Source organism: Balaenoptera musculus, chromosome 4 (genome assembly GCF_009873245.2).
Source record: "Balaenoptera musculus isolate JJ_BM4_2016_0621 chromosome 4, mBalMus1.pri.v3, whole genome shotgun sequence".
Classification (NCBI taxonomy): Eukaryota; Metazoa; Chordata; class Mammalia; order Artiodactyla; family Balaenopteridae; genus Balaenoptera; species Balaenoptera musculus.
Genome location: NC_045788.1, coordinates 52,558,464 through 52,577,148, shown reverse-complemented (window position 1 = coordinate 52,577,148; position 18,685 = coordinate 52,558,464). Strand labels below are relative to the sequence as shown.

The window sequence follows — 18,685 nt, the reverse complement described above, 5'->3', positions numbered from 1 at the left end:
TGATCACTGACGTTGTCAACTCTGATTTGTAGTTCATAATAATGAAATATCCATTGTTGCATGACTGAGTGATGTTACTTATGTTTGCAAACTAAATGTATTGTAATTGTGAGCATTAACAGTCAACTTTCACTTTGCCTGTGGATTAACTATGTACTTTGTATTAAGGTAAAGCTAGTTTAATTTTAACATTGTGCATATTGTGACCACATTTTCCAAGACTTCAGATAATGAAATGAGAATTATTATAATGCCAGTGTCAGCATAATCCAGACAACTGTATTATTTTATTAACGGCTAGAAAGACACATACAACTGGATTAGGGAGGAAAGTAACCAAGACAGAGCATTCTATACAAAAGGCAGAAAGGAATTGGGGATTGGGCATAGTGGAAAAGAGGATGTGAAAGCACCTAGGGAGTCTAAACTTTGGAGATTCTAGATTAAACAAGCAAGTACTTCTAAATCAATCAAACTTTTTTTTATCTCCCCCAAAACACCAGTGCTCAGTCAAAAATAGCTACTGTATTGGTCTGTGGGCACACCACAAGAATAAACACACGTCCTACATCCACTTGATTATTCTGTCAACATGAATAAAGATACATTTCCTGTTTCAGAGGCTGCAACCATGTAGGCAAACAAAAGGAGAAATTTTGATAATTGATGTGTTGGCCTATTGCAGCATAGACCTGATTTAGTCAGGCCTTATTAACAATCATGCTTTTTACAGTACTGTATATCAAGTGATGCACTGAATCATATCAACAATGAAAAAAATTTCCCTCTAGCTCTTAGGTGCTTTGATTTGGAAAAATGGAGTTTTAAATCATCTTCTTGAGATTTATAAGAATATCATAAAACCACAGAGAAGATAAAGAATGGTAATACCTTGTCCAAATAAAAACTAGACTTTGCCCACTGTATTCATTTTGTATTGCTGTCGTAACAAATTACCACAAACTTAATGGCATAAAACAACACAAATTTACTATCTTAAAGTTCTGGAGGTCAGGATTCTGAAATGACTCTCACTGGGTTAAAATCAAGGCATCAGGGCTAAAAATCAAGGTATTACCATGGTTTTACCTTTCTAAACGCTTTAGGGGAGAATCTGTTTTCTTGACTTTTCCTGCTTCTAGAGGCCACCTCCATTCTTTGTCTGGTGGCTCCCTCATATCTTCAAAGCAACCAATGGCTGGTTGAATCTGTACATCACACCACTCTGACACTGACTCTTCTGCCTCCCTCTTCCACATTTAAAGGCCCTGTGATTACACTGGGCCCACCTGGATATTCAAGGATATTCTTCCTGACTTAAAGATAGTTGATTAGCAAACTTAATTCCATCTGCTACCTTAATCTCATTTTGTTTTGTAACATAGCATATTCACAGATTTCAGGGATTAGGACGTGAACATCTTAATGAGGCCATTATTCTGCCTACCACACTCAGCTATCTGCATTATTTGGCAGACAGTGTGAATGTAAATCTTGACAAATCCCAATCAGCCTATAAACTTCTGACCAAAGAAAACGCAAAGATATTACCAGCTAAGTATCTTGCATACCTTATACACATACACTACTGCTAAAATGGGGTGTGTTTTACCTACCTGTGAAATTGAGGTTTTCATAATGAAAGCTTTTTTGATCATTTTTCAGTTTCCTCAATGTGCAGAAGTAGTTAATGAGATTTTGGACTTTACAGAAATGGAGAAATGTATCCTCCTTAGACACGAGTCTACAAATGGCTACCATTGTCACTGGCCACACACAAAGTGTTAAAATGTTATCCTGCCATAAATTCATTTCCAAAGTATGGGACAAGAAAAACGATCTTTCTAATTTGGAAATATATTGAGGATGAGAATGAAGAAAGGGAAAAATAAATAAAACAAAAGAGACATTTATGGACTGTTTCTTTAAATCTGTCTGATGAACTCTGAGCGGCCATAAGGAATCTAGAGAAAAATGAACTGACTGTATCTAAGATGTTTGATATTCAGGCTGAGACTAACACTCACAGACTACTTCAAAACTCCAAAAAGTATCAACAGAAAAGGAAAGCCAAGTTTAATGAGGACTTTTTCATTTTTTAACTAAAACTGTAATTTATTTGGAATCCATTTTTGTAAGTTCAAATAATCTCTGTACTTTAAAACCATTATCCCTGAGAAAGAGAGGTTTAACTTATGGTGCCATACAAAGTTCTCTAAAGTTTTTTGAAATGATGGCTATTTTCCACAGGGTTAGACTATACGGTAAATTTATAGAAGCCAAAGACCTGGTTGACAAACAGCTTGTCCGCCAAAACAAGCCTGTAGATACAGAGTGGATAGATAGATCTGGAATCTATTTCTAGCAGGTGTAAACACTTGCTGCTGCAAGGAGTTAAAATCTTAAGTAATTAACTGATTTTGTTGAGAGGATATTTAGCTTGGTGCTATCACAATGGCCTGATAACCAGGATTAGTATAAAGAGGGCTTGACAAGAGCAGAGTTTCGAATCAAAATCAGTTTTACATGTGACTATATTCAGTTTTACCAATACTACTTACAAGAAGAATGATGACCTAAAGCCTGCAGGCAGTTCAGAGAAGCATTATCAGAAAAGGAAACAGAAAGAGTAAAAATCTCCTACTGTGTCATGAGACAGAAAGAAACATGCCATTGTTATTTTGTATTAAATGTAGGTAATTTGTGCTTACTTGGTTTGCTTTTAAATTCTCCTGTTACAATCTCAAATTTATTTATCTTAAAGATTCACAGTAATATAGCTTCTACAATTTAAATATCCAGTAAAAGTTCAAAAAATAGTTAAAATAAACTGCTATATCAGGGATAGAATGAAACATTATAAAAATATTGTTTTTATACATACTATTTGTTTAATTAGTCCTGTTTATTAGTGCTAATTGCCATTTTAACTATTCTGCAATTTTGTTTACTAGGAATTATGTAACAGAAAAGTAAATAATAAGTAATATTATATAATTTCAAATAAATGCCTTTTTTCATATGTTAATGTTAAAGTAATAACATGCATGCATATAATTACATTACACTGTGTGATGTTATATTATGTTATATTGGTTTTTTTGGACTGGCATGGTATGACAAGATGGCTGTCTAAAAAACCAATCACCCTAATATTTGAATCTGAAGCCAAAGAGATTGTTCTGGGCTGGAAATAAGTATTTGGGAGTTAAAAAATATCACTCCCACCCTGTGCTACTTTTTACATGCTCACAGTACAATATCACACTACATTTTAATTATTTGTATCCCCACAAAACAGCGAACATTGTGAGGGAAAGTAGTATAGCATAATTACCCTTGTTCCTCTAGTGCCCAATAAAGTATCTGGCATATAAAAGGTTCAGCATAAATATTTGTATGAAATTGTCTTTGAAAAGTTTTAAAGAATATTTTTTTAAATATTAACATGTTACCTCTGGAGAAAATATTTTATATGTAAAAGAGCAAAAGAAATAAGAGAATGAGTTTTGCAGTAGTACTAACAACTTTTTATTTAAAAGGTGAACACCCAGCTTGAAAAGAAATCAATTTTAGAAATAGTTCTCTTGGAAAGACAAATATAAAAAGATGTTTCAAGGACAAGAAAGCACTTCATATATACACAGGTATGAAATTCATACCATGTAAGTTAACAAGAGACCACATGTCAAATTTGCAAGGAAATGTTACAGATGTATTTCAGTTATATACGGAAATGAAGCTACTTGTGTGAAGATAATTTTCAGCATCAAGTAGTAAATGAATTGCTGCCGAACTGATTAATATGGTTAAAAGTTGGTATCTTTGAAATGTATATGAAAAAGTATATGTAAAAAGCTTCAAAAAACTTATGAGATCAGGCAAGAGATATGTAACAATTGATTTACCTGTATAAAGCTAAAGTTAATGAGTTGGGGCTCTTCCTCTTTAAAAAATATCACTTAGCTCTTAATGACTGACCTTTCATTCCCTATATGAATGCTGTTCTTTCATTTCTTTAGAATAGAAAGGAAATTATTTCAAAATTGTCTTCTGAGAGAAATACAACATTCTTAAAGAAAAAGTTTAAAAATTAATATCATTTTAGCTTTCAAGGACAAATTCTAATAATACAAAAATTACCATTTCTACTGTAAATGGTACAATGAAATTCAAATATTTATTATGGTTAAATTACTTTATGCATTTTATATTAGGTAAGTGTATGATATAGCTCAAAACAAAAAAAATATTTCAATGAATTTATTAAAATGTACTTTAAAGGCAATAGACTATAAGTCTTCTCCTAACAAAGCTAATCTCATGCTGAGTAGATTAACTAAAAGAAAACATTGTTTAGATGAAATTACATTGGGGGTGTGGGAGTACTTATGGACAGATTATAAAAAGTTCCTCAAGACTTTTGCCATCAGTGTTCTTCCTGATCTATCCCTTGCATGGGACTTAGAATATCAAGCAAGGGTCTATTTCAATCCATTGGGTTAGAAATGCAGAGCCCCTGAGTGTTATAAGGCTATTTATGATACTAGGTTTTATTTTTCCATTGAAATGCTGCTATTAGATCATTTAACTGCCCTATTTTTTTTTTATTAGTCTTGTACCCTAAGGAAAGGCTGCCTCTTAAAGAAAATAAAATAGTCAATTCCAGAACAAATCACATTTATTAAACAGTTTAGTGAGAACCTCAAGAAAAATAAAAATTGGGATAATTGCATCTGCTTCAGTTTAAAGAGACCCAGGAAGGGGTGGTAAACCTCAGGCAGCATGAAATGGCTTTAACAGACTCCAGCATCCAGCCACTCACTAATACGTGATTTCTAATTACTTCTGTAGTTTGTCACTGTTCAGCACAATCAAATCTAATTGACCAGAAAATTTTGGTTAGATTGTACTCAACTATGGCTAAATTTTTACTGTTATTATGCTGGTTTCTTTGTGAACATCTCAACTTTACTGCATCATTAAACCTTAAATTAGATTTTGACAATAAGAATATTTCATAAAATTTTTCAAACAACTGCAATATTCACACAGGAGCTACGGTACTCTTAAATCCACTGTCATGTTTTTAAAAAACATTTAATTTAATTCATACCCATTCTTTCTGGGTTATTACAAACAACGGCACTTTGATTTTAATTAAACAATTTGAAGGCCATGACTAACAAATGTCAAATGCTAAAGGTGAACTCATGTCTTAACATGAGTGCATGTCAGAGCATCTTTCATAGCATGAAGGGAATTCTAGTCTGAGGGTTCTTAGTTTCAGAATCACTGATGAGGTGTACATACACGAAAGGTAGCAATTAACTACCTCAGTTTAGAAGCTTGCATTACTTTATTCTCATGTTGAGAATCAGTGATCTAGCAATCGATTAGACATTTCTGTCATCAATTCTCTAAAATCTAGAAAAATAATATAGAAATGATTGAGTTTGTTGTCTAAATGTCTACTTTGTCCATATACTCTGTGTGTTACTAAAGCATTGAAGATAAACATATATGAATTTATTCCTTGAAGAGTATAAAGAGAATGCTTGCTCACACTGGTAATCTTTTTTTTTTAATGCCTCTATAAAACAAGATAATAAGATAACATCATTAGAAGCCTCCCTGTATAGTTTACCTTATATTATATCTGCTGACATTTTCACATATATGCTTATTTTATTTTCCACAATATGTGGAGCCTTCAGAAGAAATCAAGTATGTTTGAAAAAAGAGCTGATACTTTTTGTTAATGTCAGATGTAGTGGGTCAGTGAAGGAACAGATCTAACCAGTGAGCATTAACATCCAAGTACTTCAGTTTTGACTTGGTTATCAAAGAAACGGACAGAAAATACATTACATGACAACATGGCTGGACTATAACATCTAATGTGAAAGTGTAACCTAGCAGGACCCTATGGGGCCTTCTGGGGACAGACTCTTCTCCCATATCCTTTGCTATAGCTCCTCTCTGAAGTAACCAGATGATAGTATCTTATGCATATTTCCTGAGTTTTTCAGATGACCACCACCAAATGGAAGGAATTAACTACTTGATGATTAAGAACACATAGCTCCCAGATCTTTCTGGCGCCTAAGGATTGATCATCATCAACCAATCAGAGAATTGTGCAAGAGCTGATCACATACTCTGCGACCCACTCCCACCCCCACCTGGTCTTTAAAAATGCTTTGCTGAAACCCTTCCAGGAGTTCGGGGTTTTTCTTAAGCACCAACCGCCCATTCTCCTTTCATGGCCCTGCAATAAACCTTTCTCTGCCTCAAATTCCAATGTTTCAGTTTGTTTGGCCTCACTGTGCATCAGGCACATGAGCTTGCATTAGGTCGCAAAAGCCTCTTAAAATATTATTTCAAAGTTATATATCTTAGGGCAGTAACAGTTTCTATTAACACGTGAAAAAAATTATCTGAAAGATCTAGCATACCTCACACGATACAGCCATTCTCAAATTGATCATATGTGAAGTAACTTGCATACTTCTACAAATGCACATGGTCATGAAATTAAAAACTATACAAGTAACAAAGAAAGAAGCAGCTATTGAGAGGGCCCAACTAAAGGCATAAGAATCCCAGTTCCTTCTAATTCTCCCTTTATCACTGGGATAACACACATGGCTCCCTGCAGTCATGAGTTCAGTTTTCTTGTAGACATAAATTCTGATTTGAATTGTGCCAAAAAGAATAGATAAGACTCCCAGAGTATATTGACTTGGCCCACTTCCCGTCTTCTACTAGGCTTGTAACCTAATTACCATTTGCATCTGATAAAATGTACTTATTTTCTCAACTAAAATATGGTTTTAAAAGGCAGTAAAATGTGATAAAAAGAAATAAATATATGTCAGGGCCGTAAAAAGGAAAAAAAAGTTTTTAAAAAGCAAAACTGGGCTTCCCTGGTGGCGCAGTGGTTGAGAATCTGCCTGCCAATGCAGGGGACATGGGTTCGAGCCCTGGTCTGGGAAGATCCCACATGCCGCGGAGCAACTGGGTCCGTGAGCCACAATTACTGAGCCTGCACGTGTGGAACCTGTGCTCCGCAACAAGAGAGGCCGCGATAGTGAGAGGCCCGCGCACCGTGATGAAGAGTGGCCCCTGCTTGCCACAACTAGAGAAAGCCCTCGCACAGAAACGAAGACCCAACACAGCCATAAATAAATAAATAAAAATTAAAAAGCAAAACTGATGGAGCTAGAAAATTATGTTAGAAAATATACTTATTTATACTACAACTATCATTTTTCCGTATAAACTAATATTTGTTTTAAAATATTAATTAAAATATTAATCAAAAGACACTAGAACTTTTAAGTACTCCTTAAAAAATCATAAAACTAGTCCCAAACAGGTGGTATGACTCTCCTTTACTTGTTCACATGATTTTTTTAGTGCGAATACTCAGTAAGAAAGAAGTTGCTAACTGGTAATTTACAAAATAGGTTTTATTCATTGATTATGGTACTGGATTCAAAGTTCTAACTCTAGGTCACTTAAAGAAAAAAAAAAACCCTCAGAGTAAAATATTAAACTGATGAATTATTTAAGTACTTTATGGTCAAAAAATCAACTTTCCCTCCAATTCTAACCAAAAACTATTTAATTTTATTTTACTTATTTATATTTAATTACTTAAAAAGGAACACACACAGAGCTCAACAGATGCTAGGCAATATTGTGTTCTGCATAGTAAAAATATTTTACAAACATATATTGAGTTGGAAATGACCTTAGAATTTATTCAATCCAACAGCCAAGTCCAATCCTCCTCCTGCTTCCCCCTTCCTCACCCCACACAATTTACTTCTTTGTCCAGCTTTAAAATACTTGAACCTGAATGGCTTTAGAAGGGGCACAGCCTCTTTCCCCACAGGCTCACTATTCCCTATTGTCTCACACCCAGCCACTCCATACAATTCATATGTTATATGTCTGACCTTCAAAGCTCAAGAATTTGCCACCCTTTCCTTGTTTAATCTAGCCCCTTCATTTCAAAACCGAGGGAATACTCAGATGGTTAAGTGATTCATCTAAGTTCCTAAAGTATGTTGGTGGTCATGCTGGGTCTGCTCAGATTTCCTAGCACTTGGTTCTGTGCTGTCTTGTAGGCCTTTGCATCATCCATGCCACGTAAAGTTTTATACATAGTAAGCCTGAACCAGCATTGGAACATTGATTGCAGCTAGTGCTTTACAGAAAAAAGTATTTCAATCATATACTGGCGTCATCTGCTCAAAATAGGAGTGTTTCCAGGAAGAACTATGAACTATCTTTAAAACATGTCTTTTAACTCTAATGCCTACATGGAAGTTCACAGTCTATGTGTGGCCATATACAGACAGATGTTCCAAAAGGTCATCGGACCTGTATAAACTTGGAATAAATAAGAAAAGCAAAGCCTTGCTGTATCATGGCACAAACTGCATTGTTGTTATCATTTTAAAATAAAATTGTGGGTCAACTTAAACTTAAAAAAAAAAAAGAAAGAGAGATTAATTTGATTACTTACAATAAAATTACAATTGTATAAAAAGCAATTGATACCACAAAGGCAACGAAACTACCAATTTCAACAGCCACACAGAAATTAAATTTAGGTAATGCTTTCCAAAAAAAAAACTGGGCTCAATTCCATGAAATAAAAGATGAACAGAAATTAGAATAATACGATTTTGCCACAGAATGATACTCACACTCTTCTCTTTTTTCAAAATTAGCAGCTATTGGCACATTATAGAGGTATGCCAAATCACCTTATTAAAAGTTGATTCAACAGTAAAAGTCTTACATTCTAATTAAAGCAATTAGATCTTACTTCAGTCGAATGATCCTAGTGCAACCAGAGGGTCTTTGCAGGTCACAGGACTCTGACAAGCTGAATCCAGGGCTCTTCATCCAGGTGCCTAACAGTCAAAGCTCATTTCCTGTTCATAAATCAAAAAACAGAGGTGATCAATTTCAACTGGGAGAGTTGTATTAGATAATTTATCAGTTGGCTCCTGAATTTTATTCTTTAGTTAATGCTTTTTAGAAGTTACATTATCATTTCTTTTTAGTGTAAGCAGCTTAAAATTCTTCATTCTCTTTTGGAAGTCAAGAATGTATAAAATTTAGACATTTTTTTAAAGCACAGCATTTTATTTCAAGGACAAATATATATACAAACACACTAATACTTTCCTCTCTTGATCTCATTTTCACGTGTGTACACCTTAATTTAGCTAGCCTAAGTGGGACACTTACCTTGTGCCATGTACTACTAAACACTGTAAAAGATAAAGCAGAAGACACATAACTGGACACAGTGACTTGTGTTTTCTGGAAGGAAGGATTAACCAAAGGAAGAAATATATAGTAGAAAGAACACATCTAGGACTGAAAGCCTGGTTCTTCTGTTGAATACCTGTGTGACCTGGGTAATTTCTGTTATTCTTTAAATATCAATTTAAATTTAGGATGAAAATAGGTAACTTGAAGAACTATTGTGAGAATTGGAGACATTGTATATAACAACGTGCTTAGCATATTTCCTAACATGTACTAGTTCCTCAATAATTGATATTATGTAGTATTTTAGGACATTGGCAGTCCTTCCCTATTATTTTATATCTTCTAGTGCCAAAATTGGTTAGTCTACATTTTATATTTATGGACTGTGATATTAAGTAATAATGCCCTAATTATAGAACCACTTATTTTTTTACTTCCCCTCTTTAATTTTATATTTTTATCGTAGCATTGAGATATCTGAAAGTTACACTATGTTTTTATTTTCTTTTTAAAATTATTCACCCCAAATAAGCTATTATTTTCTTCAATGAAGGTCAACTTGCAGCACTGCATAAGCTTGTGACTAGGGAAAAAAATCTTGCCCGTTCATTAGGTTAGTTTATTTTCTCTTTGTTCTCCTAATTATTTCCACCTCATTTGAAAATTTCAAATCTCCCTGAAGCTTTATATAACAGGAAATAATGTGTCATAAAGTACTCAACTACCAAAATACAGAGTAAAATAATATTTCTGCATTTTTTCTTAAATTCCTTCTGCATTCAGGGAAAAATTACTTAAGGTAGATCCCACAGATTCATACAATGTGGAAGCCCCATCCAACTCCCCTTTCTTTTCTCATAAATTTCAGAGCTTCTTGATAAGATAATATAAATCATTTAATACAAAAATGATAAGCTTTCTGGACCCACCTATTATCAAATAAAGTCCTTGGTGCAAGATTAAGTGACATACATCATCAGTACATACACATATACACACATACTCACACATACTGGTCAGGACATTTTAGAATATCTCATTTGTGGGGAATAAAAGGGTTGTCAAATGCGGAAGACTGAAGGTCACTACTCAATTCTCAATTTTTATTTAAAGGGACCTCATGGGCAAGGGTGTGCAAGAAATCAATCACTGTCTTAGGACCAATGTGGGCTTTGGCTATCCCTCGACATTGAAAATGAAGAAGAAGCCGTAATAAAAATGGTATAGGCATGCTCACAAAAAGTCAAGCTACAAATCAAAGGAAATCCAAGTCACATGGAACTTTCCTTCTAACCCTCTGTCAGCATCTAACTAGATAAAATGGCATACTGCCATCTGCATCCCTGCATTTAATTAAAAATTAAACTGTATAGAATGGGTTAGATAGCTGAAAAGTCATATGTCATCTTGTCTAAAATAATGACTTCAGTCAATCCCCCTTGCTTTTTCTAACCCCAAATTCAGTATTATGCTTACTATGAAATGAACTCTAGTTTCATCTATTGAAATGCATTATTCAAGATGTGATTTTCTCACATTCTTAGGGAAACTTGCCTGAATTAGTTCCTTGTGGACCTTTCAAATTTTACTTAAAGTCAGAATTCTGGAATGAGAAGGAAGCTTGAAGATTCTCTCACTCAAGTACTCACACAAACACCTACTATCAGCTCCCACTAGACATTTTATTTGATAATAGACTCCATCCTGACCCTATATCCAATGTTTTGGGAATAAAATCTCAGAAATAAAAAGCCCCACTTACATATGGAGAATTTTTCTCTATACAGAGTCTTTTTTTTAATGGTATACATTTGTATCAGAAAGACAAAATGGTACAACTCTTTGGAAATTGTCTTTAGTTCTGATGATGGCTTGATGAAAACATATTAATACACTAATTTTGGATTTTCTTAGTCACACTATATAAAAACAAATTAAAAACAAACAAAAGAGCCACACACTGTTTTCCAATTTAGCAAAGTTTCTGTGGAATTAATATAATATCATTAACAACCATTCTTTTATATGGTTATCATTTTACTAGTTTATGGAGGATGGCTTTTCCTAAAACAGCTTTCTTCAAGCCACTCTACTGATCAAGAACTAACAAAAATTCCCTGGCGTCAATCACATTAATTTCACTTTCAGTTTAACATCCATTGAAAGCTCACCATGAGCCAAGCATATACTCTTCAAATACTGTATATGAATTTGGGATTTTTAAATATCTTGAGCCACATCTGAGATTCTTGAAGGCAAGGACTATGCCTTGGTTAGCTGTGCCCCCAGGACCTATCACTTTGCCAATATATAGAGTGTGCACAACAAGTGTTAGTTAAATGTCATCTGTGACTCTCAACATTTCTAATCCTTTCCACAGCACAGATCTCCTAACAGCCCGTTGGAAGAATACACTGAGTATTCACTCCATGTCTTTTCTCATGCTGACCTTCCTTTCTAAGACATTTATTTTGCTCTCTTTTGCCTAGTTTCTACTCATTCTCCAAGATTCACCTATATCATGAAATCTATTCTAGCCTAGGCATTTAATGTCTCTCTAATATTTTTCAAGACTATACCACACTGAACTCTAATATTTTGAAGAAGAGTAGGAAAATCAGATTTATACTTTTTACATATCCCCCACAGCTCCTAGCTCAAAGTTTGGCACATAGTTGCTAACTAGTACAGAGGATACAGATGATTTGTGAGCTGGGAAAGATACAAGTCCCTTGTTGATGAATTAGATCAGGGATCGACAAACTACAGGCCAGGGGCCAAATTCAGCCTGCTATCTGTTTTTATAAATCAAATTTTATTGGAACACAGCCACATGCATCCATCTATGCATTGTCTATGGCTGCTTTCTTGCTATAACAGCAGAACTGAGTAGTTGTGACAGAGACTGTCTGGCCCATAAGCCTATAATATTTATTATCTGGTCCGTCACAGAATAAGTGTGCCCATCAGTGTATTAGCTCAGTGGTTCTCCAGTGTGGGCCCAAGATCTGGGCCATTCACAGCCTTAAGTATTGTGGTTATACAATACTCAATAAGCCAGTTCTTAAAGGGTGGTCCCTGAACTGGCAGTACCGGCATCATCAGGGAACTTTCTAGAAGTGCAAAATCTCAGACCCCATCCCAGACTACAGATCAGAAACTCTGGAGATGGGGGCCAGTAATCTGTGCTTTTACTACCCCTTCAAGTGATTCGAATGCACACTAAAATTTGAGGACCACTAGATTAGATAAAGAAAGGAGCATTTATTAACACCTGGCCATAATGACGTGGCCTGGCTATGGCAGATCCTGTTTCTCCAGCTGCTACTAGTGTATACAGAGATTTTAAGTGATTAAAAGATATCATTTATGTTTCATCTGCCCTGAAATGTAACACCTTGGGTTTACTCTGAAAGAACACTAGGGAACAGGATTACCTTGATGTGGGAATTGCTACAGCACTTTCAGTAAATGCTAATACAGCCGCCAGCTGTATATCCAAAGGCAAGACAATATACCAAGTGCCAAAGTATAAAATCTATCCAAAAATAGATTGAAATATCAAAGCAATATAGCAGATAAGCTCCAGCTTTTATAGGACTGCCAGTCAAGACAAACCTTTGCACAGTGATTCTCAGCAGGGATACAGGAGAAGCGGCCTACAGCTCAGTTTGAAACTCTGTTAATCAAGAATTTGTTCCAACATGCATATCCCCAGTGCTAAATCTCAAATGTGGCCAGATAGCACTTTCCATGATAATGTGTGGTTAGAAATAAGAAATAATCGCTACCAAGCCTTGTGGAAGGTAGTAACTAGCTAGTATTCCCTCTGGAAAAAAAAATATATAATTGCATTATACAATATATACAATTTTCATGAACTAATATTTGTTTAAATTTACAGTAAATCCCCCTTCTTCATTGTTTCTCTCTAAAATACAGATTAGCACCAGCAGCTATGGCTATGATATGACAGGGTTATAATCTATAAAAAATAATGGCAAAATATTGATGAGATAAGCATGATGAAGTTATTTTTTTCTGGAAAGACCTTACCTCAGTGTATTATATTTAATGCTGAAAGCCCAGCAGCTATATCAGGAAACAACAATAAAATTATTTAACCTATTGAAGAGTCTACATAGAGGTTAAAAGAAACATATATCAATCAGTAAAAATAAACTATTGATTGACAGCCTCTAGAAAGTTCACATTATTTCCTGGTCATAGAAAATCATTATGTTTCCACGCAACAGTATAACAATTATTCCTCTTTTGAAAAATGGCACATAGATGCTATATGCCTAAAATCTGTGTAAACATTTTGTTCAATATCCATTTAAGAGTGTTTTTATTTTGACATATATCTATGGAAAATAGGAAAAGCATTCCAATCTTCTGTGTAATAGAAAATTGGGAAATATGAGCCTGGATTTCACACCTATGAATTTAGTAAATGATTGATGACAGTTCAGATGATCCATTAGAATTCTGATTCAAAGACTTAAATTCACATTTAAATCAAGGATTAACAAATACATGATTTGGTACTCTTATGTTTAACTCAGCCCAAATTCAGAAAAGAAGAATATACAATTATCCCTCTATATAGGAACTACCAGCCCATGTAAAGACTAAAACTGTGCTTCATTCAGAAATAATTCACAGTGGGGAGACATAATACCTATCCAGAATGACAGTGAGTCGCAACCAGCATGAAACAAGGAGGTGGTGGAGTAGGTTACAGAAAGTAATTAGGAGTAATGCCCTAAAATTTTAAGGAGTGGAAAATTAGGCTAAATGTTAGAAACCTTTCACAGATAGTCCATTAGCCTCTAGAATCAACCTCCAGCTGAAGCTTCTTCAATTGCATCATTTATAATTAGACAAGAGCCCGTATTGCCAAAATACCATAGGGAATTATTCATAGGGAATGACTAGTAAGATGTATTAAATGAACTATTTTTTTTTCTTTTACTCTTAAGTTAGATCTTTTGCATATCTAACTGTCCTGATTTCACACACATTAAAAAAATAGTGAGAAGATGAAAATCCTTGAAGGTTATTCTTACTATTATGCCACATCAATTCATATTGTTGTTTTTTTTTTCCAAAGCAAGAGGAAGATGGGATAAAAGAAATAATTAAGAGACAAAAACTACTCTTGAATAGTTCACTCAAAATACTAAATTCAAGGAAAAGGTCTCTTAAAAGATAGTACATTCATTCATAAAATTTGCATAGTTAAAACCATATTTAATTACTAGCAATGTCCTAGTACAAGACATAACACAGAGTTGGTAATCAATAAATACTAAATGAATAAGCGAACACTTCCCCCCTGGAGTTTTTTTTCTAGGGTTTATGCCCTTGAGATGTACGCTTATTAAAAATCAGTCAGGGGGGAGGAGAGAAGATGGCGTAAGAGTAAGATGCTGAGATCACCTTCCTTCCCACAGATACAGTAGAAATACATCTACACGTGGAACTGCTCCTACAGAACACCCACTGAACGCTGGCAGAAGACGTCAGACCTCCCAAAAGGCAAGAAACTCCCCCGGTACTTGGGTAGGGCAAAAGAAAAAAGAAATAACAGAGACAAAAGAATAGGGACGGGACCTGCACCAGTGGGAGGGAGCTGTGAAGGAGGAAAGATTTCCACGCACTAGGAGCCCCTTCGCGGGCAGAGACTGCGGGTGGCAGAGGGGGGAAGCTTCGGAGCCACGGAGGAGAGCGCAGCCACAGGGGTGCGGAGGGCAAAGTGGAGAGATTCCCGCACTTCCCGCACGGAGGCTCGGCGCTGACCAGCACTCACCAGCCCGAGAGGCTTGTCTGCTCAGCCGCCGGGGCGGGCGGGGCTGGGAGCTGAGGCTTGGGCTTCGGTCGCAGGGAGAGGACTGGGGTTGGCGGCGTGAACACAGCCTGAAGGGGTTAGTGCACCACAGCTAGCCGGGAGGGAGTCTGGGGAAAAAGTCTGCAGCTGCCGAAGAGGCAAGAGACTTTTTCTTCCCTGGTTCCTGGTGCGCGAGGAGAGGGGATTCAGAGCGCCGCCTAAACGAACTTCAGAGACGGGCGCGAGCCGCGGCTAACAGCGCGGATCCCATAGCAACAGGGGCGCAGAGGGAAAAACGGAGAGACTCCCGCACAGAGGCTCGGCGCCGAGCAGCGCTCACCAGCCCGAGAGGCTTGTCTGCTCCCCCGCCGGGGCGGGCGGGGCTGGGAGCGGAGGCTCGGGCTTCTGTTGGATCGCAGGGAGAGGACTGGGGTTGGCGGCGTGAACACAGCCTGAAGGGGTTGGTGCACCACAGCTGGCTGGGAGGGAGACTGGGAAAAAGTCTGCAGCTGCCGAAGAGGCAAGAGACTTTTTCTTGCCTCTTTGTTTCGCGGCGCGCAAGGAGAGGGGATTCAGAGCGCCGCCGAAACGAACTCCAGAGACTGGCGCAAGCCGCGGCGGTCAGCGCGTACCCCAGAGACGGGCGTGAGACGCTGGGGCTGCTGCTGCCGCCTCCAGAAAGCCTGTGTGCGAGCACAGGTCACTCTCCGCGCCGCCCCTCCCGGGAGCCCGTGCAGCCCGCCACTGCCAGCGTCCCGTGATCCCGGGACAACATCCCCGGGAGAACGCACTGAGCGCCTCAGGCTGCTGCAACGTCACGCCGGCCTCTGACGCCGCAGGCTCGCCCCGCCTCCTCTGTACCCCTCCCTCCCCGCGGCCTGGGTGAGCCAGAGTCCCCGAAGCAGCTGCTCCTTTAACCCCGTCCTGTCTGGGCGGGGAACAGACGCCCTCAGGCGACCTACACGCAGAGGCGGGTCCAAATCCAAAGCTGATCCCCAGGAGCTGTGCGAACAGAGAAGAGGAGGGGAAATCTCTCCCAGCAGCCTCAGAAGAAGCGGATTAAAACTCCACAAACAACTTGATGTGCCTGCATCTGTTGAATACCTGAATAGACAACGAATCATCCCAAATTCAGGAGGTGGACTTTGGGAGCAGGATATATTAATTTTTCCCCTTTTCCTTTTTTTTTTGTGAGTGTATATGCATATGCTTCTGGGGGAGATTTTGTCTGTATAGCTTTGCTTTATAATAGCTTTATTTTACTTCACTATATTATAGCTTCTTTCTTTCTTTCTTTCTTTCTTTCTTTCTTTCTTTCTTTCTTTCTTTCTTTCTTTCTTTCTTTCTTTCTTCCTTCCTTCCTTCCTTCCTTCCTTCCTTCCTTCCTTCCTTTCTTTCTTTCTATTTTTTCTCCCTTTTACTCTGAGCCGTGTGGACGAAAGGCTCTTGGTGCTTCAGCCAGGCATCAGGGCCGTACCTCGGAGGTGGGAGAGCCAACTTCAGGACACTGGTCCACAAGAGACCTCCCAGCTCCACGTAATACCAAACGGCAAAAATCTCTCAGAGATCTCCATCTCAACATCAAGACCCAGCATCACTCAATGACCAGCAAGCTACAGTGCTGAACACCCTATGCCAAACAACTAGCAAGACAGGAACACAGCCCCATCCATTAGCAGAGAGGCTGCCTAAAATCATAATAAGGCCACAGACACCCCAAAATACACCACCAGACGTGGACGTGCCCACCAGAAAGACAAGATCCAGCCTCATCCACCAGAGCTCAGGCACTAGTTCCCTCCACCAGGAAGCCTACACAACCCACTGAACCAACCTTAGCCACTGGGGACAGATACCAAAAACAACGGGAACTACAAACCTGCAACCTGTGATAAGGAGACCCCAAACACAGTAAGATAAGCAAAATAAGACGACAGAAAAACACACAGCAGATGAAGGAGCAGGGTCAAAACACACTAGACTTAACAAATGAAGAGGAAATAGGTAGTCTACCTGAAAAAGAATTCAGAATAATGATAGTAAGGATGATCCAAAATCTTGGAAATAGAATAGACAAAATGCAAGAAACATTTAACAAGGACGTAGAAGAACTAAAGAGGAATCAAGCAATGATGAAAAACACAATAAATGAAATTAAAAATACTCTAGATAGGATCAATAGCAGAATAACTGAGGCAGAAGAAAGGATAAGTGACCTGGAAGATAAAATGGTGGAAATAACTACTGCAGAGCAGGATAAAGAAAAAAGAATGAAAAGAACTGAGGACAGTCTCAGAGACCTCTGGGACAACATTAAACGCACCAACATTCGAATTATAGGGGTCCCAGAAGAAGAAGAGAAAAAGAAAGGGACTGAGAAAATATTTGAAGAGATTATAGTTGAAAACTTCCCTAATATGGGAAAGGAAATAGTTAATCAAGTCCTGGAAGCACAGAGAGTCCCATACAGGATAAACCCAAGGAGAAACACGCCAAGACACATATTAATCAAACTGTCAAAAATTAAATATAAGGAAAACATATTAAAGGCAGCAAAGGAAAAAAAACAAATAACACACAAGGGAATCCCCATAAGGTTAACAGCTGATCTTTCAGCAGAAACTCTGCAAGCCAGAAGGGAGTGGCAGGATATACTTAAAGTGATGAAGGAGAAGAACCTACAACCAAGATTACTCTACCCAGCAAGGATCTCATTCAAATGTGATGGAGAAATTAAAACCTTTACAGACAAGCAAAAGCTGAGAGAGTTCAGCACTACCAAACCAGCTTTACAACAAATGCTAAAGGAACTTCTCTAGGCAAGAAACACAAGAGAAGGAAAACACCTACAATAACAAACCCAAAACATTTAAGAAAATGGGAATAGGAACATACATATCGATAATTACCTTGAATGTAAATGGATTAAATGCTCCCACCAAAAGACACAGGCTGGCTGAATGGATACAAAAACAAGACCCATATATATGCTGTCTACAAGAGACCCACTTCAGACCTAGAGACACATACAGACTGAAAGTGAGGGGATGGAAAAAGATATTCCATGCAAATGGAAATCAAAAGAAAGCTGGAGTAGCAATTCTCATATCAGACAAAATAGACTTTAAAATAAAGACTATTACAAGAGACAAAGAAGGACACTATATAATGATCAAGGGATCGATCCAAGAGGAAGGTATAACAATTGTAAATATTTATGCACCCAACATAGGAGCACCTCAATACATAAGGCAAGTACTAACAGCCATAAAAGGGGAAATCGACAGCAACACAATCATAGTAGGGGACTTTAACACCCCACTTTCACCAATGGACAGATCATCCAAAATGAAAATAAATAAGGAAACACAAGCTTTAAATGATACATTAAACAAGATGGACTTAATTGATATTTATAGGACATACCACCCAAAAACAACAGAATACACATTTTTCTCAAGTGCTCATGGAACATTCTCCAAGATAGATCATATCTTGGGTCACAAATCAAGCCTTGGTAAATTTAAGAAAATTGAAATCGTATCAAGTATC

At 37.3% G+C, this 18,685-nt stretch overlaps 1 protein-coding gene across 2 annotated transcripts in view; it reads right to left on the bottom strand.

Moving 5' to 3' along the window:
• NAALADL2 (N-acetylated alpha-linked acidic dipeptidase like 2) overlaps positions 1–18,685 on the bottom strand; it is a 1,542,421-nt gene that overhangs the window by 1,184,670 nt on the left and 339,066 nt on the right. For both annotated transcript variants that reach the window (XM_036850518.1, XM_036850517.1), the window contains one exon: positions 8,846–8,954. The gene's annotated coding sequence lies outside the window, so the exon portion shown is untranslated. The remainder of the gene's footprint in view (positions 1–8,845; positions 8,955–18,685) is intronic.